The sequence below is a fragment of the Cimex lectularius genome, unplaced genomic scaffold (assembly GCF_000648675.2).
Source record: "Cimex lectularius strain Harlan isolate CLEC.00 unplaced genomic scaffold, Clec_2.1 scaffold38, whole genome shotgun sequence".
In the NCBI taxonomy this organism is placed as follows: domain Eukaryota; kingdom Metazoa; phylum Arthropoda; class Insecta; order Hemiptera; family Cimicidae; genus Cimex; species Cimex lectularius.
The window spans coordinates 2,096,945-2,120,257 of record NW_019392638.1 but is presented as its reverse complement, the minus strand read 5'-3'; the positions used below and the strand labels follow the sequence as shown (position 1 = coordinate 2,120,257).

The following is a 23,313-nucleotide window of genomic DNA, read 5'->3' as shown; positions in this document are numbered from 1 at the left end:
TGTGAAAGAAATATATTTTTCGAGGATATTCACGCTGTCGAAATTTAACGTTGGTCTGATATATTAATATGAGAAATCAATTATAATTTTTAACTCTTAACTTATTTAATTTTGATTTAGTTTTTAACTTAATTTATACATTTTCCCTCAACCCTTTCTGCACCAACTTTATACGGTGACCTGCTCGCAGTTGTCACAGCTCTGAACATCATATGTCTAAAAAGTGACAGGTTGGTTATAACTTTTTAATATTTTTAAAAATATACTAGCTACTCACAATTAGTTGTTTTCATCGAGACGGATTTCAAGCTTATAGCTCATCATCAGGTTGAAGGAGTTCTACAACCACTCTCTCGACATTATTGTAAGAATGAATTACTTAATTCAGGTTGGTTATATATTTTGACTCCTTATCCGGCCTCCAGGCTCCACTTCTGTGGATGTTAAACGTCCTAGGTTCGAATCTTCTGCTTATGAGCATCAAGTTGATTCGTAAATAGATGACGGTAGTTGCTGCTGAGTACATTGTATGTAATGATTTTCATTCATTTAATTGAAGACGCCAAGATGTAAATATGGTATCAATATTTATAATAACATAGTTCAAGTCAATCACCTGCTTAAAACCAAACGTCTTATAAACTAGGAAAGTTAAAATCTTAATTTTTATATTAAAATAGTTAACGTTGAATTGACAAATCGAAAAGCAACAGCTAATTTAGGGCTATGATTTTGGATTATAAGTGAAGGTAGAATACCAAAAATATATAAAAGGAAGTGGCACTATCACTAACCTCTTACCCTTTCCCCAAAAGTTTTTCATCCTTCAGAAATCCAGTACATGATTGAAAACCTTCCCAAAAAGAAAGCTCCAGGATACGACCTTATCACCTCCGAAATCCTTCAATCCTTCTTCAAAAAAACACTCCTGTTTCTATTATAACTGTATAATGCTGTCCTAAGAACTATTTACTTTCCTTTACAATGGAAGTTTTCCGTAGTAAAAATGATCTCGAAGCCCAATAAACCTAACCATTTATCTCAACCCTGTCGTCCGATTAGCCTCATACCTATAGTGGAAAAATCCTTCTGAAAAGAATCCTTCCCTTCTTCGAACAACAAAACATTATTCCATCTTACCATTTTGGCTTCCGTAAATCCAGCAATGCCACGTGTTGTAGACGCTATTTCTTCCTCTCTTGAGCTGAAACAGTACTGCTCGGATGCTTTCATTGAAGTGGATCATGCCTTTAATAGTCTGGTATCCCGGTTTACTGTGGAGGCTCATGAGCATCCTTTCCTGCATCTACTTCTTCATATTTCGATCATGCTTGACTGACCGCTTCTTTCAGGTCAGCCAGGGATCATCTTGTTCTGATTCCTATCCTGTTTGGATGGGAGTCGCGCCAGGGAAGTATCCTCTGTCCGATCCCTCATTCAACGTAAACTGCTGATTTCCCTTCCCATCCTGACACATCCATTCACATTTTTATGGATGATACTGCTATCCTCCATTAAAAATCCCGATTCTCACATCACTCCTTACAGGTTCACTTAATCAAATGAAAGAACCTTGGTTAAAAAAGTGGCGTATTAAAATAAATGTAGATAAAAGCCAGCTTATAACTTTTACCCTCCGATGTGAAACGATGCCACCACTGTACCTACAACTCATATCCCTTCCTATAGTTAACGCTCTCTACCTTGGCTGTTCAACGACAAAAGACTAACTTGTAATACCTGTTCAAGGCTAAAAAACCAGGATCTGACAACACAAAACACTCCCAAAACTGACTCTTCACAACAAACGACTATATAGGAGAATAATTAAACCATACTTGGGACATGCGGCAATGAACTGTAGGAGTTCAACCAAACATTTTAATCATCATCGTATCCCGATTTCCCAATCCAAAATCTTCGGAAAAATAGTAAACGCTCCCTTCAACTTAGCTAACTGTACAATCCACAATGACCCTAACATTCCTGTTGTTATACTAATTGCGACCCATATTTCATCTTACTTGAACCATTTGAACACAGAAGCTGTGAGCAGAAACGGACTGATAAATGGTTCCGTCGTTCCACTTCACGCTTCCTTGTCAACACGGTTTCAGGGCATTGAAAGAGATCAAACAATCAACAAGACGGAAAATCTGTTCAAGCTCGATGAGTGACCAACGAATGGGAAATGCCTTAAAGCCGCAAAATAAACCCTATTTTTAAATCATCATGCCTTTTTATGTATACGTGTGAGGTATGAAATGTAGAGGGTATAGTATTCAAATAAACTCTAGACCACTTTTGGCCTTTTTAATGTGGAACCTGATTCATTTGGTTTATTAATTTGAGTTTTCCATATTGAAGTGCGTTTCAAGGTTCTTTTCGTATGAAAACAATTCCATTTTAACGTTTCAGCTAAAATAATATATAAGTGAAAGGGTCGGATGTTGGCATGTTATCACTCGCTGAGATTGGGACATCTCGATTACGGCTAAGGCGACAAAAGCATTTATCACATTCATATTTCTACAGTTGGATTCTTATAAACAATTACAAAATAATTAACTTTCTGTTGTAAATTATCACGGAAGTTTTGCTTGAGTGGCATTTATTTAAATTAATTACTCTTCTTACAAGAAGTTCGCGAAATAATTTTTATTTTATCCATGCGTGTTACAAAGTAATTGTATTAATTTTTAGTTATTTATATTTGTGACCTTTATTTTGGAAGTGGCAAATGTTGTCGTTTCTAAATTAAAATATGTCTTAATTTTTAGAAATGATGCCATCTTTCAAAAAATTATTGATAAATTTCGTATAAACTATATTTATTTAAATATAAAAGGTTATTCAAGAATTTTGTAATTTAATATTTATAAAATAAATAAAAAATAATAGAGTTCGGTTACTGATTACTGATTTATATAAGTTCCCATCTGCACTTGCACGTACACACATACGCACGTGTACAGAGTTGAGCCTATTACTTTTCGCAGTCTCGCTCACCTCGGATCCGGGTTTAGACCTCGGTCTTAAGCGGGGAACCCACTTATCCGATGCAACGCTATGCTACACTACCCGATGCTACCCGACGTAAATCCAAAGTCCAATTTTCCATAAGATTATATTACCCCCGTGCACATCTGCCTGATGCTATGCAACGCTACGCGATCCCCACAGTCCAGATTTTCGTCGGGTAGCACCGAGTACGTCGATGACAAAAAAAACCGGACATTCATATTTTTATTCAAACTACATGTATTTTTGTCGTTATATTAATTACAACATATTTATTTTAATATAAACGAAATTAACCGATTTAAATTTAAATTCATTAGTTTTTATTTAAAAAAATTAATTTAAATGGTTTGATAGAAAATTGATCGAAACACTGGAATACCATTTTTTGATGTAATGAATTTAACCTATTTAAGGTTTTCCTCATAAAATTACACCGTTTTCGTCGAGTAGCGTTAAAACAGGACACTCATATTTTTTGTAGTTTATTTCAAACTAAGTATATGCATTTTTGTCGTTATATTAATTACAACATTCTTATTTTACAATTAATTAAGGTTTTTAGTTGAGATAAAAAAGTCAATGGCACGAGCGGGATTCGAACCCACGATCTTTGGATAGATACGCCGCGGCTATCGTGACTTGAGCTATCGTGACCTCGATCCACTCGGACACCAACTTCCCATCTCAACCCCACCTTTTGAATTTTCCCTCCTTTTTGCCATTTTTCAAATGTCGTAATTAATTGTAATATATTAATTGGTCAAGCGGTCCAGGAAATTAGTGAATTTAATGATTTAAAATGAAGTATACTTCACTAAAGCTCTCCGTGGCCATTTCATTTGTCGTCGAGAATCCAATCCGTTTACACGACATTTGAAAAATAGCAAAAAGGAGGGAAAATTCAGGAGGGACCTGAAAATTAGTGAATTTAATTCTTATTTTAATGTAAACAAAATTAAACGAGATCAAAAATGCATTAATTTAAAAATTAATCAAAACACCGTAATAATATTACTTAAAACAACTAAGTTTATCAAACAATTTATTACATGGCCGTGCTCATAATATTTAACTAACAATTTATTACAAGGTTTTGCTCAAAATAGTGTATTAAGAACAAAGAACAAAAGAGGCGTTGTGATTGTGATGGTGATTATGTGGTACACCCTTTGTGACTGTATGTGGCGTGCGCTTGACGTCGCATAGATGTGCACACCCTAGCAAACGTGACGAGGCGTCGGGTAGCGTCGCATAGAGTTGCATCGAGTAAGTGTGTTCCCCGCTTTATCCGTCCTCCTGTGAACAGTAAGGCCATTCAGCACCCAATGCAAGCAGTTCTTAAATCAAATCCATTCATACTCCCACTCACTTTGTGGTCATTCCTCCATCACCCTTTACACCTATTATGTCACTAACCTAATTGGGACTCGATGGGTACTGAATATCCTCCGCTATAACACTACACTCACACTAATTAATACATTCACTTTCAATGCTAGAGACACAAAACTATCGTTACTTTACACAATAAAACAGCCTGATTCTTCCAAGAATCGGAACGGGGGATACTTACCGCCATACTCAATTCTCATATCGGGTGGTATTCCTAAGTTCTCTCTGGAGTCAAGGAATTGCCCCCATCCTTTAGGTGAGATCCATCGAGCAACCTTTCTGCACCTGCCGGACATAGGTACATTGGTTATCGCATTGTCCCAACAGTAAGTGTCCGTGTGCTGTATGCTCCAGGGGCTATCAACAGCTGGGGCATTTCAGCCACCAATGCAATCAGTTAAAACAATACTGGTAATAATCCAAAACAAACTTCACACTCACTCACTTGCCTGACTGTTCACAAATTAACTCTATCTATGTTCCACTATGCCCCGTAATTAGTTTCCTGAGTTCATCGACTTAAGTCTCTATCAAAATAACATGTTTGTTATTATTACGTTAATTGACAAAACTTCTCTCGAAATCGCGATCGTTCTCAATATATCGAGTAGATTTTCTTTAATGAAACGGTACCGGTAAATTCTAATTTGCAATTAATGTTTTATTAACATGATTTTTTTAAATTGGCCTTTGACACTTTCAAAATAATAGTAGATGATGGGGTGTGGTCTGCGAATGCGAACTCATGTTGAACCGGCACACGGGCACTAGTGGGTCTGTCTTCACTCGCGGGTTTGTTGTTTGAGTTATTCAAACGCGTTTCGGCATTACGCCATCTTCAGTGAAAAACTGTCTGTCATTTAGTCTGAGTAGGGTTTTTTTTGTTTTTGCTTCGTTGGCTTGTCGTTGGGGGCGTTGCGTTAGGGGGCGTGGTCTCCGTGCTCGTTGGTCGGTCTTGGTGGCCGTTATTTCCATTGTCAGTTATTATTTGTGCGTTGTTGGTTTTTTCGTTTTTCCCTGGTGTTGGTTGCGATGTTTCGTTCTTCTGAACGTTTTCGTTGTTTGTTATGAAGTGTTTTTAGTGGTGTAAAGGTGGTGTGTGATTGTGAGTTTGTTTGTGCGTTTATATGTTATTATGTATTATCTTTAAGTTTTATTTGTTTGTATATCTCGAGGTTCTCCAGTATGTTTAGTTTTCGTCCTTTTTGTACGTTGTGCATTACTGTCATGCTTGTTTCTATTGTGGTTGGCTCGTGGTTGTAGTGTATTAAGTGTGTTAAATAATAAATAAGACGCAAAGGTCAGGGCGTTGGCACGGCGCTCATCTCTGTAGATAAAGGTCCCGAGTTCAAATCCAGCGTTCCTGAAATTGCAGCCCCTAACCCATCTACGGCCTACTTACAAATCGGCTTTTTTCTTTTATTTTAAACAATGACATTTGGATAGTCATAAATAAGATATCCTATTATATAGGAAAACCAAAAAAGCCACATTATACGTACTATAAAAAGTACGACGGATTATACAAATCTATTAAAAAATATAATTAATAGGAAATTAATAATTAACTTTCTTATTAAAATTATATAGGCACCATGTTGAACGATACATATCATACCAAATAAATCCAATATATTGTCGAAAATATAAAAATTGATATTTTCATACTTAATAAAAGTTAGAAAAAGTAGAAAAAGAAGTCGGAGGAATTGTATGCTTTTTGGTACTTACGCTCAAAGGTAGAACCCTCTTCTTAATAAGCTTTTAAGACAGTTATGTAAGCCTATTACTTAAACGTTTTAAATATTTTATTAAACAAAATTGATTAATAAAAAGAAAAGTATAAAGATCACAAAAAATTGTGCGTTTAATTCAAGTTTGACAGTGTAAAAAAGTCATATATTTTAATATGTTAATATTTATTGATTATGGATTATTGTTAATAATCAGTTTCCGTCCGGGATTGGGTTTTACATATCAGATTAAATAGTTAACGAAGTCGATCTGTTAAGTTTGATGACCAGGTGCTGGAAACGAATTGCCGAAGCCCAAATAATTATATTTGTCATCGAGGTCAGAGGGGGTGTAACAAGTTGTTAACTGGACAATAGAAGCCCTTCCAATCCTTGGCTCTCTCCGATCTCGATTGGAAATTAATCGCCGGAAAGGGTTCGGGGATCTTTAACCCTCAACCTCATTTTTCAACGTTTCCACTCCTTCTCCCCATCAATAGGGTAATGGGCAATTCGTGGGTTTTTTAAATAAATAAAAAACTCCCTGCACATCAATTTATTTTTACAAAGAAATCACTTTCCACCCGTAAGGTCTGGAGATCGATCTGTCACCAGTAGATCCTACTGATCTGTCCTTGGGCTTCGAGACAATTTTCCATAAATTTTCCGTTTTGTAATTTTATCGAACGTAAATAAAAGTTCTTGAAACAAGGATTTTAATATCTATAAAGAAGAATTATCTAAAGAAACTAAAACTTGATTGAAAAAACATCCTATTGAGAGAATGTTTGAATATCATGGCTCCTAGGTGCGGCATGAAAAGAATATTTCAATGTAAACAAACTACCAAACAAACCAAAAAGGAGTGGGAGAGAAAGACCCCTTGGTCAAGGAAAATACTATCTTTTGATACACAGAAGAGAAGCCAAACCAAATATTCCAGAGCCCAAGAGCACGTAAATCAGTATCATTCCAGCCGAAGTACTTTACACACAATTGAAAGACTCAATTTAAATTTTTTATAAGAATTTATAAAAACAAAGAAATAGCTATGTCAGATAGCCGGACAGCCGTATGATATGTGTGATAGGGAAGGATTGTGATTTACCTATTTAAGATAGGAAAAATTTTAAAATCTCTTACGTATATTATTAAATATGAGTTTTAATTATCGATCGGCGATATAAAGTGAACCAAAAAATTAGTAAAAAGTTGTATAAATCTAAAAGGCCAATTAAAATTAGCGAAACCGACAGAATAATGTCTTTTTCTTTTGAGTGGACGCAAAGGAAACAAATAGGGGGTATAATTCTTGTTAAGTGAAAATTTATTACAAAAAAACTTACAAGAAATGATGTTTAAAATATGCACCTCACCTACTCTAGACGTCAAATCAGGCGGAACGTGACTGAAATGCAGTCCAAATGGCAGAAGAAGATCTATGATGAACTGGAGATTTAAGTCGGCGAAATCAGAAGAAGAATTCCCTTTAGACGTCCATCCTTGGTGAATTTGTACAAAATCAAGCAAAAAAAGAGAGAGAGAAGCGATAAGTAATTTAAATACCTCCCGAAAAAGGCAGGCCTCCTTTTTCCTTTTTCTTGTTCTTCCTTGTTTATTTGATCTAATATATGCAGCCAATAGGGGATTTAAAAAAAAACCCTGGGCATTTTTAGCTCATGGTGTGATCATAAAACCCAAACATAAACAGCACGAGAATGAAGCAGAATTGCAAGACAAAACTAAACAGATTAGATGCTAAAAAAAAGAATCACCCCAGTGGGACCTAGGATACGCAAGAGTAGCGAAGAACGAAGAAACGGATGCCCTGGAACAGAAACGATTACCGCTGATAGGAAGCTTCTGAGCATTTTAAAAACGAAGACATGGTGAAAGTGCAAAAACGATAGGAATCATTCTATTAACACAAACAATCCAAACATTTCTTTGCAAGATTTGGAAAGTAAGAAACGTCAGAAAGGATCAAAGGAATAAGATCCGAATCCTAACAGGGAACTTCTGAAAACTTGGTTTTGGCAATATGGCTGGGACTGAGGTTAATAAAGCCAAGTTACAATAACACAATGTAATAGCATAAAATAAGAGAATACATAAGTCAAGGCTAGTCATAAATCCATAACACTGATGCTAGTTGGAGCTACCCCACGCTGTAACTTTAGGTGGCGCCCTCGTTCTTTATTCTTTATTATTAAATATATTAAGCAAAACTGCGGAAATAGCAGTCTTAAGTAATAGTTAACATAACAACATTTATAAAAAGAAGAAATTTGTAAAAAAATTGGCAGCAGCACAAAGTATGCCAAGTAGAAAGTTAAAAGTAAATCTTATACATAACGCAGTATAATACAAACTATAATAGAAACAGCACAAATTATGCATTACCGCAAATGACAACTTCATTCAATTTTTTCTAAAAGGATCAAATTTACAGCCCAGTAACTCTGGGCTGCTAATATTGTCATCAAAAGCCCACTTATGAAAATCGATTGACCCACGATGTCCACAACAAGTTCGATGAAATTCAGGATTCTTCTACTAGGAACTGGGAAATTTATTTTACTTAATAACTCGGTCAATAATAGATCAGATTCACCAACTTCCATAATAATACATATGCCAAGGACCAAACTATGATACTCAAGGGTCATGAGCCGGTCTTTGGCCCAAGCACCATAATCCTTTTCCTCCCATCCGAGTCCCATTTTAAAATCACTTAATTCAAGAACCTTTTATTGGAACTTTTCCAATTTGACTGAATAAGTCTGCAAAATCCAAGGAAACCAGAGGTACAGTAGTCAGAAATACTCCTAACAATACCAAAAAAGATTATTTTAATGGTTTTCAAATTTGTAAAGTCTGACGTGTTACTTTTAATGTCCTTTAGAAAACACTTGCTCAACAAAAAATGTTGGTTCATACTTCATAGTCAAATACTACGACAAGATGGTTCATTTCAGAAACTTTGTCAACTGCTGTGCCACCCAAAAAATAAGTTGAAGCCCCTTTTTATCTTTATAAAAATAAATATAAATTTTTTTTAAAATGTATTAAGGTTTAAATTATTAATAAAACACCGGTTCCAGAACCATCCAAATCCTTTTGCAATACATAGTTCATTGTCACCAATGCAGTTCACCGTTCTGAAAAGTATAATATCATCGTCAAGTAATAAAAACTGAGAGCACTGAATAACATTGCTAATATAAAACAAGAAAAGAAGAAGACCCAAACGTGACCCTTGTGGGACCCCCGTAATAGCAGAAATTCGGCCTGACACCTTACGAATAAATTTAACAAATAGCTTTCTATTCTCGAGGTAAGAATGTACAGAAAACAGAAGTCGTTTCTAACGAGGAGTCAGATTGACTCCCTAAAATTTACTTGTGTTTCTAACTGGGTGTTTCTTTGACTCACTTCTTTGTACATAATAATCGCTTACCGTCATCCTGGAAGAAGTAAATGTCAAAATGACTTCAGTTATTATTCCCAGAAATTACTACACATAAAAATATGAATTGTTTGACAAAATTGTTCAAATCTTAAATCACTCTCTCTGTTAGCTTATTACGTTACGTGCGTCTACATTTTAGCTGTTTTATCCAATTCGTACAACTTTTAAAATCCTACAATTTTCCGCTTAGAGCCTGTTTTATACAAATTGTTCAAATCTGATCCTCTGAATCAAGTAAAAAACTGTACTAAAACTATATTTAATATAATTAAAATTAATAATTATATAGTCTTATAATAATATAGGTAATATTAAATTCGAGGAGGAGGCTCGTTTTAACACGCTTTCACCAATAAATCCTGGCATATGCATTTGCGTCATCGATAAATCCGATAATTAAATCCGTACGAAGCCCCTTGAATTTGTTAACGAGCTTACGAGAGCTCTCATCTGATTAAAAGATCGAACCAATCTTCCCAGAGTCAAAGCCCATATGGGATCTCTTTAAAAGGCGATCGGTTCTGAATGGGTCGTAACAATGAAACTTTGGCACCTTGCAGAAGTATTCGTGTGTGATTTATCACGCGATAGCATTGAGTACTTGCCTAACAGTTTAATTCCTTCCAGGGGTCGATAAGGCTTTCTCATTTTGAACTATATTGGTGTCACTCTGGATGGAATCGATACTGACAGTTCAGGGGATTGTATAGATGAAAAATGCATGCTGTAGATATTGCATTTATTATTTATTACTTGAAAATCCTACATGATAATGGCTTAATGTTGACATTTTTATTTCACATTTGCATTATCTAGCTAAAGATAGTTAGCTACATCTCAAAAATGGGCATTATCATAAACTATTTATAATTGGGGTTCAAGGTATTGAAAGTTATTTCCAGACTTCGTAATTACAAATAAATCTAAGAAACATTTACATTGTTTTGGTATGGTTTATGTCTCTCTGTCCCTTTGTCTCTTAATGTTTATGTGTATCTATCTACATCTTTATTTCTTAGTTTTATGTCTCTTTGTTTTCTGCCTCTTTGTCTGTCTCACCCATCGTCCCCGAGTGCATGCGATCATCATACGCCCCTCGCAAACATATGGTGTATCGTTCAGCATGCGAGAATGCGGAGATCATGCCTACTGGCCCATAAAAATTCTCTAGTCCTCAATCCGTCCAAATCCACCGCCATAATTATCGGGTCCAGGCAACTCCTCAATTCCCTCCCCAGCATCCCACCTCTCATGCTAAATAACCATCCCATCCCCTTCTACTCTTCGGTTAAAAATCTAGGAGTAGTCTTTGACCAAAACCTTTCCTGGCATTCTCACATTTCCCAAATTTCCCGCCATTCCATTGCTTCCCTCAGCCTGTTTCGTCGGTCCTGGCTTCTCTTACCTTTCTCCACCCGCAAACTCCTTTTATCTTCCCTTATACTTTCGATTATAGCTGTTTGGCATATGGTGGTCTCTCGGAGAGGGAGAACGCGCGATTGAAGCGTATTATGAATTGTTGCGTAAGATTTGTGTACAACATCCCACGGGGATCCCGGGTGTCGAGGTTGTATTCCCAACTTTCCTGGCTCTACCCCCTCCTTCCGTACACAGTATTTCCTAGGTTGCTTTCTTTTCCAGTCCATCCACACTCGTCGTCCTCCTTACATCATCCAATCCCTCCAATTCAACTCCTCACAATCGATCTTATCCTTCCGCAACATACAACCCATACCTCCTTTCTGATCCGAGCACCTAAACTCTGAAACTCCCTTCCCCTTTTTATTCGACATGCTGCCTCCTTTTCCTCCTTTAAATCCCACCTGTATAATCACCTCCTCTCTCTCCAAGCAGAGACCTCACGTTAACATTTGTTATTTTTGTTTAATATTCTTGTAATTTTTTCTTCTGTCCTGCCTAGTTGGTATACATTGTGCCAAGATTTTTATCTTTTTTTTTTACTTTTAACTTCATAAAAGGAACTTCCTTTATTTATTTCATGTAAATTATTCTTAAGGGACACCAGTCCCAGAATAAAGTTATTTTTATTCTTCTTCTACTGCGTCCCATTAATGGTGCACATCGGCCGGAGGTGAGGGTCGGTGAATTGAAGTGACACTGACCACTACTATAACCTCTCCCATTCTGATGCGACTTCCTGCCTTCCCGTGGTGGCCACTTTTCGGTGGCCTTCGGGGGACCGAACTAAGGGAGGCAATTATCCGATGAAGAGTAGCAAATACGATACACGAGTAGACCTTCGGCTGAGGGAGGGCGCAAGCGAAAAGCCATTCGTCTCTAATAACAGAAGGCTTGATGGTCGATAGCCGCTTCCCTGAAACAATAATGTATACCATCACATCTAGAGCATAAACAGGAAGAAACCCTTGGAATTGGGCGCAACCTGAAAAGGATAGCTTTATAAAACCCTTCTCAATCCTTTGCTCCTATGATTATTCCTAAATACTTTTCCCAGCTCTTTGTTACACGTGGTTCCAGGCGCAAAATAATCGTGTAGTCTAGAGGGCTCGTGACAAACTGTTTTCGAATACTGGTGAAAGAAATCATCAGTAGGCGAACGGCAAGTGCTTGAGCGGTCTCATAGGTGGGCCAGTGAACCGTAACCTGCCTGAAAAGATAGCGGACGGGGCATGACCGACGGAAGTACGGGTCAAGCAAGTCACTCCAAGCCCATAGCTTAGAGTGGTTCGATGGTGAGATTCCGAGAGGGTACTTAGAATTTGATGATGTTGTTCAGGTGCTCACGTGTAATCAGAAAGCTTTACTGAACAGCTGGGCTCACCTTGGGGTAGTTATCATTCCACTTAAAACGAAAGTCAGTGACGGCCTGTCGTTCGGCAGTTCTTAGCTGGAGGAGATTCGGGGATGATGGAACTGCCAATTCCATCGTCGAGAGTACGCCAGGAAAGTCGGACAGAAATCATGAAAGTCCTTTGAGCTGATCAGGTGCATCAATACTGATCTGCCTGTCGGAAGACACAAGTGGAAAAGAAATTCGTCTTGATCCTTAGGGATTGAAAAGTTTTTCTACTTGGGAACTTAGAGTCGCATCCCATCTTGTTAAATACAAACGTCTGATAAAGCCACGTGCCAAATACTGACGAAAAAGAACATCATCATCTCATAGGCGAAGCCACTCCTACAGGGACCAAATGTCTAACTAACGTCTCTTTGTTTCTTAATGTTTATGTCTATCTCTAGCCTACATTACCATCTCAGTTAATTAGTGGTCCACATAGCTTGCTCTGTTAATTTCTTTCACAATTAGAACTATAATTAACTAGAATATATATCTCAAAAGTAATTTTACCATGTATATAAAGTTATTTTACCATATATACATGGGAAAATTTGAAAATTGTACAGCTACTGTAGTTCAACATGGTGCAACTGTAAGTTGAAAAAGCTTCACCTGCTCTTTTGTTCGAATTGTAAATATCAGGTGCATAAAGAGTTATTATGCTAAGTTAGTGCATTCTATACAAACACATACACATCACTTAGATAAATTAATTATCTTTTCCTGTGATCTGGTAGTTTACATAGTTGTGGTTTTTAATTTAACCTTCACGTTCCAATTTGAAATGGAGAAAGGTAAATGTCGTCCCTCGTGAATTTGCCCAGAGATAAACAAACCTCGGTGATGGGAGCATTAACGACTCCTCGAGGGGTTTATTGTCGATGCGGAGGAAATCCTTTCGGGGATTCCGGCCCAAACAGAACGGCTTGTCAATGTAATTGTAGCACGGAGCTTATTTAATGTTTACTCTTTTCCTATTTACACCGATGTCGTCTTTCATTACGTTGAGCGGCTGGAATATGACTCCTGCTTGCACAACGGGGATATGAAACGTTGCACAACACACGATCGACGTGTTTCGTAACAACATAATAATCTGTTCGGTGCGAGCTTGTAAACCTTGCGGAGGTTCAAATTGTATATTTTAATCCATTAACTTTTATAGTTGTTGCCTTATAGCATTTATTAAGAAATTTTGCCCTTTCTGGCTTTAATGTCATCTCAAAGACTTATAGACAAACCTTCGCTGTTTCCAACGCAGCACTGACTGTATGGATCCCCAGGTCTTGTCCAGACGCTATCTTGGACTGCCCGTCACTCCCCGCCATGGGTAAATGAGACATTTTTTCATTATTTCTTATTTCACCATTGATGTTTACACCAAAACATTTCGCTACTTATTATGCTATAACAGTAGCCAGGGTTCAGGATATATTTTTGTGCTCAAACAGCGTTGTTTAAGCTGATTGATGAGGTCTGAAGGACGGTGGCTTTGTCACTTATTGGTGCCTCTCGTTGCTGGGCCTTCGATACGGTTGATTATACATATATCATCCTTTTTCAAAAGACGGCATCCCTTGATTTCTTCAGTTTAGTTCTAAATTGGTTTGTGTCTTACTTGTCAGAACCGAAACAGGCGATCATGGATAAACAAATTGGGATCAAAACAGGCGACCACCTACACTCTCTTCGCTCATGCCCTCCAAATCTACAAGCGATGTTCAAAATCTGATATTGAAAAATGTATCACTGGACAGCAATTCCAGCTTCTTACTTACTTTAAATATGTTGTAATTACTAAAACGATAAAAGTATACATAGCTTGAATTAAACAACAAAATTCCGTACGTACGGAACAAAGCTGTAAGTCGAACGAAGTTTTCTTTCTTTGAGTGTATAATTTGTTTTTCATGTTTAGAATAGTCAATAATAAATGCTGACATTCGTCCTCTTTCCAACCTTGGTACTGTTGCGAGGAAAACATTAATAAAATACATACAAAAAAATGAAATTACTAACTTCGAAATAACCATCCATACAATTTGGAGTACACACTTTAATCAGTAAACAATAAAATTATATTGTCCACCTTATATGTGGTAATTTTTTTATAAAAATTAAAACTTTCTAATCTAAAATAATCTGCACATTTAATAGTGTCAATTTAACTAAACTATTTATTGATATTTGGATTACATTTATTTAAAAATTTATTCAATATATTTAAATTATGACCAATAAGGAAAATTATAATCTAAGAATTAATAATTATAATATAAAATAATATAAAAATAAAGTAATATTATTGACCTAGTCAAGGCAGTAACGCAAATCTTTGGATCGGCAAGTTGCAATTTTAATAAGGTCTTCAGCAAGGACTCCGTGGCGCAACGGTAGCGCGTCTGACTCCAGATCAGAAGGTTGCGTGTTCAAATCACGTCGGGGTCATTTAATTTTTTATAAACGTCATTGTTTCAACCTATTTAAAAATTTTGTAACGTTTCACTCTTTATAATGTAAAATTTATTTCAAATGTTTATAGAGTGACAATTTACAACGAAATTTATTATTTCTTTGAGCGCGGCTGGAGGAAGAACGTTTCCGTTGCAGTCAAAAGAAAACGCCTCGTAGTGCCATTGTCTCGACATTCATCTCAATTATGATTTTTTATGATTCACAAGTATACTCCTTGAGACTGCTAAATAGAAATTAAGTCGAAGTTATAACTCGTTATTTGATCGTTGTTCTCAGCCGAGAGGGCAGTTACAATTTCCTTCTTTAACGGTCATTCTATTATCTTTCTAATCGGCTGACAATGCAGTTGGTAAAAAACACACAAATGAGCCAATTTTGAGAATATGCTTTGAAAGGGATTTTTGAAAATTTAAGTTAAACTGTTAGTTTGCCCAATGGCTTTCTCGATTTTCTCTGAGTGCGAGTGTTAATGGGAAAGATGCGGATCTAGATTTAATCATAGTTTTAATTTAGCTTGGTTTTATTAAGTATAAGAATTTGATTAGTTTTTATTTTATATTCTCCAGTCTGGTGATTAGTTGACGTTGATGAAACCGAGTTGTGAGTGGCATGCAAATGAAGCGATTTATTATTCGAATCGTTTATCCGAACGGTTTTGTAAATTAAACTGGCAGGTGTATTTTCAGAAAATATTATTACCGTCAGCGAATTCCTTTTTTGGTTTATTTATGACACTAAGTCAAGTGTGGCGATATAAAATCGATCGAACAGAGAAACATCGCGGTTTAAAAGCTACTTAATATCTCGAGATGGATCTGAAACTTGATGGTGCATATAACGCTTAATAAAAATGTTTATTATTAATGTTCCAATGGCCAATTTGCAAATTGCCGACTTATACGCGACACTTTAACTAATGATCTTGCTGTTTTAATTGCTAGACCAACCAAAAAACAATAAAACTTTGGATTTCTGGGACAATTGTATTGTATACAGTTACAGTCTTTGGCAATGTTCGGACTGTGGTCTTAAAGAAATTTTAAATCGTCTTTTAAAAACGTAATTATGTTTCACTTGTAGACCTATTTAAGATTGTTTTGCCTTGATGAACAACTCTGTCTCCTATGAGGTCTGGCATGTCATCCAGAAATTGAAAATCCCCGCCATTGAGATCCCTGGTTGGTGGGATGTAGTGATGTATCCCTTGATAATTTTTTGGATATAACGGTCTGAGGTGAGGTTGCCTTTAGCAATATGGAGTCTAGTTATTCCTGAACTCCTCCAATAATCCCAGCCGAAATCGTTGCACCGCCTTCTCCAAATTGCAATGAAGAGACCACGAACTGGGGCATTGCACGGATCCCCTGTTCTGATTAGACTCTTCAGTGCATGTCATCACTATACAGACAGAAACGCGGCTCATCAGTAAACATAACAGCATTCCAATTGGTGTTATCTTCTAGGCGCTCGCTGCACCATATTCTCCTGAGTTGCCGGTGGCGGGCTGTTGCTGCAGGTCCTCTCAAAGGGGCCTACGATGTGAGGCCAACTTCCCACGAACGATTCCTGATAAAGGCCTTGCCAAAATGTCTTGTACTTCATTTAGGACCTGGCTGGCACCATGGAAAGGGTTACATCTTTCAGCAATGACAATATTTCTGTCTTCCCTTAGCGATCCACTACCAGGCCTCCAATTGGCACTTCCAATCTTTCGGGAGACAACGCTCTGAGAGACACGAAATGCCTCTGCGGTATCCACTTGCCAGTGACCTCGATGACTCATTCCAACAATAATATTGCGAACTTGTAGTTCAAGATAATGTCTTTCCAACGATTAAAGAGAATACAATTGGATTAAACTGTAGAAAAGATGAGAAAAGGTGTTTGTTTACAAAATGAATAATCTTCATGTTTACTATTCTTAAGAAAATCCGTTATTGCGGATTAACAGTTGTTTGTTTTTGGTTTGTATTTTCTATTTTGTTTTAACCAACTAACAAGAATATATCGGATAATTTAATTAAAATTAATAGAACAAGAATAAATTACAATTATCCCTACTCATTTTTGAGCAGTTTACAAAATAAGTAGGTTGGTTGGTATTTCGGAAGATAGTAGTTTTGCTGTTCGGTAGGTAAGTAATGTAAGTTTGAAGTGGTTGGTTGGCAATACGTTTTGTAGGTAAACTGATACATAGGAATGTTGATTTTAGATTCGTAAATATAATAAAACATAGTTCAATGACGCTGAACCTTAGTGGCAAATATAGTAAACAGATTTAAGAGACACATATCATAGTTTTTTTTTAATTGCAACTAAAATGTATTATAATAGTGGAAAGACAAGTCGATACATCTAACACTTTAAACAGAAATTGAACGAAATTGTTTGTTTATTTCCATAAATTTAGACAATATCATATAAAGTTGTGGGAGCGTGTTTTTATAACATTGTGGGATTAATATGGGTATAAAAACTAAAATAAAATAAAATAATAAGTCTGTACCCGTTAAACATGAAAGATCCTTATATTAATAACAAATTAATGAATCGAATATATCTTATAAATGGTTACAACTAATTTAGTAAGGAAAAGGGAATATTTTCTTATGAAAGAAAGTAATTAAGTGTAAAGTTATTTTTTTGGTTTCCTTTTCACTGGACAAGTTGTGAAACGAACGAACACCGCTCCACAAGAATTTTTCACTAGCAGTTTTTTGTCTTGATAACGTCACACACTTTTATTTTTACTTTATCTTCTTTCTAAAGTTGCAAGCGACCGAGTAACTCCAAATCCCGCGTGGCTCTTCCTTAGGCCTGCCCCGTCCTCTCGTCTGCCTCCACAATCGTTGGAACTCTGCCTTATTGATTTTTATGTCGCTTTGGCGGCCTTTATGAAATGGCTTGTCGAAATCAATGATCGTTATCTGATTTACTCAAAACAAATCTTTTTTTTTTCAATCTATCTGGCCGCATTTAACAATCCACTAACGTAACATTTGAAAAATTTGTTCAATTGAATGTTTAAAAAGTATAGAGTTATATTTTTGTTGATATTGAAAACGGAAGATTGATTTAGGGTCTTATCAATATAAAAAGTCTAAGCAAAAATCAATCTGATTTCTTTCTCGTCAAGCCAAAAAGAAGTTGTTGATTTTGTAAAATCAGGGGTAATGAAGTAGCTGTGATTTTAAAGGAGCGATTCAATCCGTTATTTTTATCTTAAAAAATTCTATCAATTCGATGCTTTCTTCGGTCGTATTTATTTATGAGATAGGACCAATCTGATTGTTCATTTACCAAACGAAACCACGCCGAATTTTCATCATCTAAGTTCTACAACGTGAAACGCGAACGCGACTTCGGGGCTTCACGAACTTTCCCAGCGGTACCTCTCTACTCTAGCCGGTATTATAGGAAATTTAATGAATTAATCCTGGCTGATCCTATTACCCAAGTTTGTTACGGTAATTTAATTACTTTAATCAAATTATTAGAAAGAAATGTTCAATTTTACTTAAGATTTTCAAACCACACGCTCTATAAAGGGTAGTTCAAATTGATTCAGAACCAAATAGAAACCTAGTTTGTTTTAGTAATTCAATTTATTTTGTCCAGTTGGGATTTCGAGTCTGTTGTCCGGCCCCCCTTTGAAGATTTACATATAGAAATCGTCTCCGAATTAGGGGAACGGCGGTATCCAATCGGTGACCGCATATTGAGTAATGTCATTACCATAACGGCGAATGAGGTTTTACGAAGTGAATTAGTCTCCTCTTTGACATTGAGTGTTGTCGCCCATTGTCAGCTATAAGGACGTCCTTAACATCATCATTTCGATCGTCATCTGCCGCAGAAGCGTAGATGTGTGCTAATTAACTCAGATTCTGTTGATGGTACGCCGGCATAATCCATACATTCTTGCCACATTGCGCATTGAAACATTAACTCTGAACAGTCTTTATTTTCAAATAATGAACCCTCAGTCTCGTTTTTATTTCAATATACAGTTTTACATTATTAGAAAGTTCACTAATTTCGTGGTCCGCTTGACCAATTAAATCATTACAATTAATTAAGGTTTTTAGTTTAGATGAAAAAAAGGTTAATGGCACGAGAGGGATTCGAACCCACGACCTTCGGCTAGATCCGCCGCTGCTCTACCACCTGAGCTATTGTGACCTCGATCCACTCGGCCATCAACTCCCCATCTCAACCTCTGGTGCCATTAACTTTTTTTCATCTAAACTAAAAACCTTAATTAATTGTTATTATTAGAAAGCTTGACTTGAAGTAGTAGAATGTGCAAAAGCCCAATGTTTGCAGTGTGTTAAGATACCCGGCAAACAGTGCTTAATAAGGCCTATTTTCCCTTATCGAAGTACCACTACTTTTCATTATATTTCGATGGTTTATGATAACCATAAATTTCCCCTTTAATCAAATGTTTGTTAAACATTTAGCCAAGAGCATGATGCAATATGTACTTTCATTGAGTTTACGACTTCCTTTTCTTCTTTTGTTATGAGTTTTTCACTCAAAAACCAAAGTTCGAAACCACATCAAGGTAGTCTAAAGTCATTATTTTTCTACACCCGAAGGACTATGGAACTTATCTTTTAGATTTTCTCATTGCACAGACCCACCACTAAAAATTGTGACATGAAACGCACTCTGAGAGTCAAATCAAACCAGGATAGTTTATTAGAAATGATTAAAGGTAGGTAGGTCAATTCACGTTTTTGGAAAATATAGTTCTACTCACACAAACTGCCCAAAACTTTTATTAGTAGAACTGTCTTTTCCAAAAAGTGAGATATTTATTAGTCGTTATTTTTTGTCGATTATCTCTTGCTCATTGAAATCGAATCCATGAAAGTTATTGCAATAACATAAAATCACAACATTTATTGGGCGTCTGCATAATTTGTTTCGGTTTTCAGACAAATTTCAAATATAAATGTATTTTATTTTTATTTGAAAACATAATTTCTTTCGTTTTCCTCTAACATACTGCCAACGTTCTTGTAACGTTGCTCTTTTTTATATAAGCTTGATGCTGGCCAGAAGAAAGATTTGCAAGACCAAATATGGATCCTGAACCTATTCTTGGTATAGCAAAAGCAAACATAGAATCCCCCATCACAGAATGGATCCAGAAAAGATAATAGAAGTGGATAAACTCTAGAAATGCTAGACACTTGCTTATGTTAAAAGCCTCATCAAGAGTGGCAAACTCACCGCACAGTTAGAGAGGGCTAAACTCAGAGGAACTATTAACCAGTTACTGGCATCTCAGAAAACTTCTACATAACGTGGGTACATGACGACCTCATTTGTATGTTATGCATGAGGAAGAAGAAACAGCCACACATATGAATAGTGACCTGGGATGAATGAAAACCTAGGGAAAGGAATAATAGCGACGACAGTCAATGGCCTAGCACTCGGGTTCGGTTGCGAGGTATCAGTTCCCAATAAGTTATTCCTCGTATTACAGTCGAAGAAAACAATAGGACGTTACGAGTGTGCAAAACTGCTCTTACGTTTCATTCTTCTTGCAGACGGTACTTCGGCATTTAAGGTTTTTGTAAAGTATTCCATTCTCATTTGCGACCGAATATCCAATTTATTCCTATTCCGGTATGAAATGCATCAAGCATGCGGCCTTCCTGGTTCCTGAAGGAACCATGTTCATGGGCTATCCAAAAATTTCGTTTCACAACCCAAAGAAAGGATTCTTATTCCTTTTGTGCGATGCACTTGAAATCTCTGATAGCTAAAACATCTAAACCATTATTGGCTCACACAAGTTACTATGTTATAACCGTAAATTCCACATAAATTTCGAAATTGTATATCAAGCCTCAAATCAATTCAACTGTATCCATGTCGTGCGCGTTGCAGTTCATTCCAAAATGACTTTTGAGTTTGGGGATCACCGATCAAAAATCAACTACTTCTTTCTTATCAATCTGTTTCTATAGTGTTTGCCCACCCTAGAGCTAACTGGGCTAGCAGTTAATAAGTATCGCTTTCAAATGTTTAAGGATAAAAGTCGAAATTTGAAAAACCGAAAAAACTTATGTATACACACAATATATAAGTTGAAGAGTCTAAAACATGCCTTGAAAAAGTGTTTCGCTTATAATATTGTCTCAGACGAAGAAATTTGTCTTGAGTTCGTATCTGTACAACTCGTACATGCGTCTTGCCTTGCCCTGCTTATAACCCTGACATCGTCTTCTGACTACAAGGACTTTTCCAATAAATGTCATGCATTTAAAGGTTGACATGTTGGCCCAAATGATAGGTAAAGACTAAATTACAGGGTCAATTTAGTACACCCTGGACATATTTATATATCTCACAACTTATATAAATGATAAAGTGATTAAATATTGAGGTGGTTCCTGATAAAGAATTTTGACTTAAATTGCAATTCCTTTGTACAGTACGTACAGTACGTATAAAGTCTTGCCTTACCCTGTTTATATCCCTGACATCGTCACCTGACAAAAGGACTTTTCCAACTAATGTTATATCTCTAATGGTTTGCATTTTGACCAAGAGAATATGTAAGAAAGAAATTTTTTTTGTAAGGTTTAGTAGCTTGGCGCTACTTAGTGGCACAATCTAATTCAAAGCTTGAAGAAACTAGGCTCGTGGAATCTATTTCAAAAATCCTGCAATACGAATTTTTACAAACTTGCCATTTTTCTTGTTTTTAGATATCATTCAGTTATAATTATATATTTACCTCATTACAAAATGAAACGAACAGAAAAGCGATAATAAAGCAATTTGCATGGTATAAAATTGGTGTTTGAGACGAAAGGGTTGTAGTCCCCGGTCTCAATGGTTGTATCAAAGCCTTTACGAGTTAATAAAATCCGTGTAAGCCGCTGAGTATGTAAATTGGACATCTCCAAAGCCGGGTTGATACCAACGAGAAAACAGATAAGGTAACTAGTATCGCTTAATCCCGAAGCCGGAGCGTTCCAATTAATTGTTTGAGTTGAAATCGCCAAAGTCAAACCCAAGATGTCAAATATCGAAGCCACCGCTTGCGTTGAATAAACACGATTTTAATGAACTTTGAGGACTTCTAAGCAATTGGTATCGCGTCTTTGAAGCACGCTGTTGATATAAATGAGCTCGATGAAGTTTAGGATAATTCGATTAAAATTCAATGACTGACCGCGAATGAAATGTGGCATTTCAAAATTGTTTGACTACAATTTATTTTTTAACATTTGATAACAAGAAACTGAATCACTTTTTTTTGTTAAATTGGCCCTATCATATACAGACCTAAATAAATAAAATGCAATTTAAGTAAATAAAAGATTACAATAAGTTTATAGATGAAGATTTTTCTTCTCTAAGAGAACTTTTATTTTCCATCATTTTTATTTGTGATGGTTGTCTGCAAATCGGTGGACACATGTTGAAATGCGCAAAAACATCCATCGTCTTCTTATTCATACAAGAAAAAACATCATAATAGACAAAACAGTCACACAACATTCTCAAGGATGAACAAACTTAGAAGGAAAACTAATAAAAATATAAAGAAAAACTAACAAACAATGACCTTATTATTACTAAAGCAGACTAAGGCAGTTATCATGACAAAAAAAGGTGAATTCATATAAACAAGAGCACAACAGGGACAACAGAATCCCAACAAAAATATCAACAAAAGATTACAAACCGGCGAGTGTAGGCGGACCCAGTGCCTATCATTTTTACGTTAAACTCATTAAGTTCACTATTTTTCGTGGTCCGCTTGAACAATTAATATCATACAATTAATTAAGGTTTTAAGTTGAGATAAAAAAGTCAGTGTCTCGAGCAGGATTCGAACCCACGACCTACGGCTTGATACGCCGCTACTCTACCACTTGATTAAGTCACGATAGCTCAAGTGGTAGAGTAGCGGCGTATCAAGCCGAAGTTCGTGGGTTCGAATCCCGCTCGAGACACTGACTTTTTTTATCAGGACTTAACACCTTAATTAATTGTATGTTAAACTATCATTAAAATCAAAATTTTCCACAAAACAAATTTTTTAACGAAGATACCATAAATTCTTTTATTATGCCTTGTTCTCATCTATTTCTTTCTTAAGATGTACCTTTTCAATGGAAAGCATTTGGTCAGACAGCATGGATTTGATGGATGGAAATTCTGTGAGAGTCCATATTTTGTTTATCCCATAATATTTGTTCAAAATGTCGACCCTCAGAAAATTTGCATGGATTGAAGTAAGTAATGACATTATTGTTCTATTCACTGATTCTATGAGAAAAAGGTATAATAAAAGAATTTACGATATCTTCGTTATAAATTTTTCTTTGTTAAATTTTCTCTCTCTCTCTCTCTCTCTCTAT

At 36.1% G+C, this 23,313-nt stretch overlaps 1 protein-coding gene and 1 non-coding gene across 4 annotated transcripts in view; both read left to right on the top strand.

Moving 5' to 3' along the window:
- Positions 1 to 23,313, top strand: part of LOC106670050 (gamma-aminobutyric acid receptor alpha-like) — a 156,447-nt gene that overhangs the window by 33,297 nt on the left and 99,837 nt on the right. The window contains exon 1 of one of the 3 annotated variants that reach the window (XM_024227981.1): positions 13,584 to 13,772. The exons of the other annotated variants lie outside the window; for them this stretch is intronic. The gene's annotated coding sequence lies outside the window, so the exon portion shown is untranslated. Of the gene's footprint in view, positions 1 to 13,583; positions 13,773 to 23,313 lie in introns of those variants that run through there. 3 annotated transcript variants of the gene reach the window in all.
- Positions 14,819 to 14,890, top strand: Trnaw-cca. Its single transcript has one exon. It is a non-coding gene; the product is annotated as a tRNA-Trp (tRNA).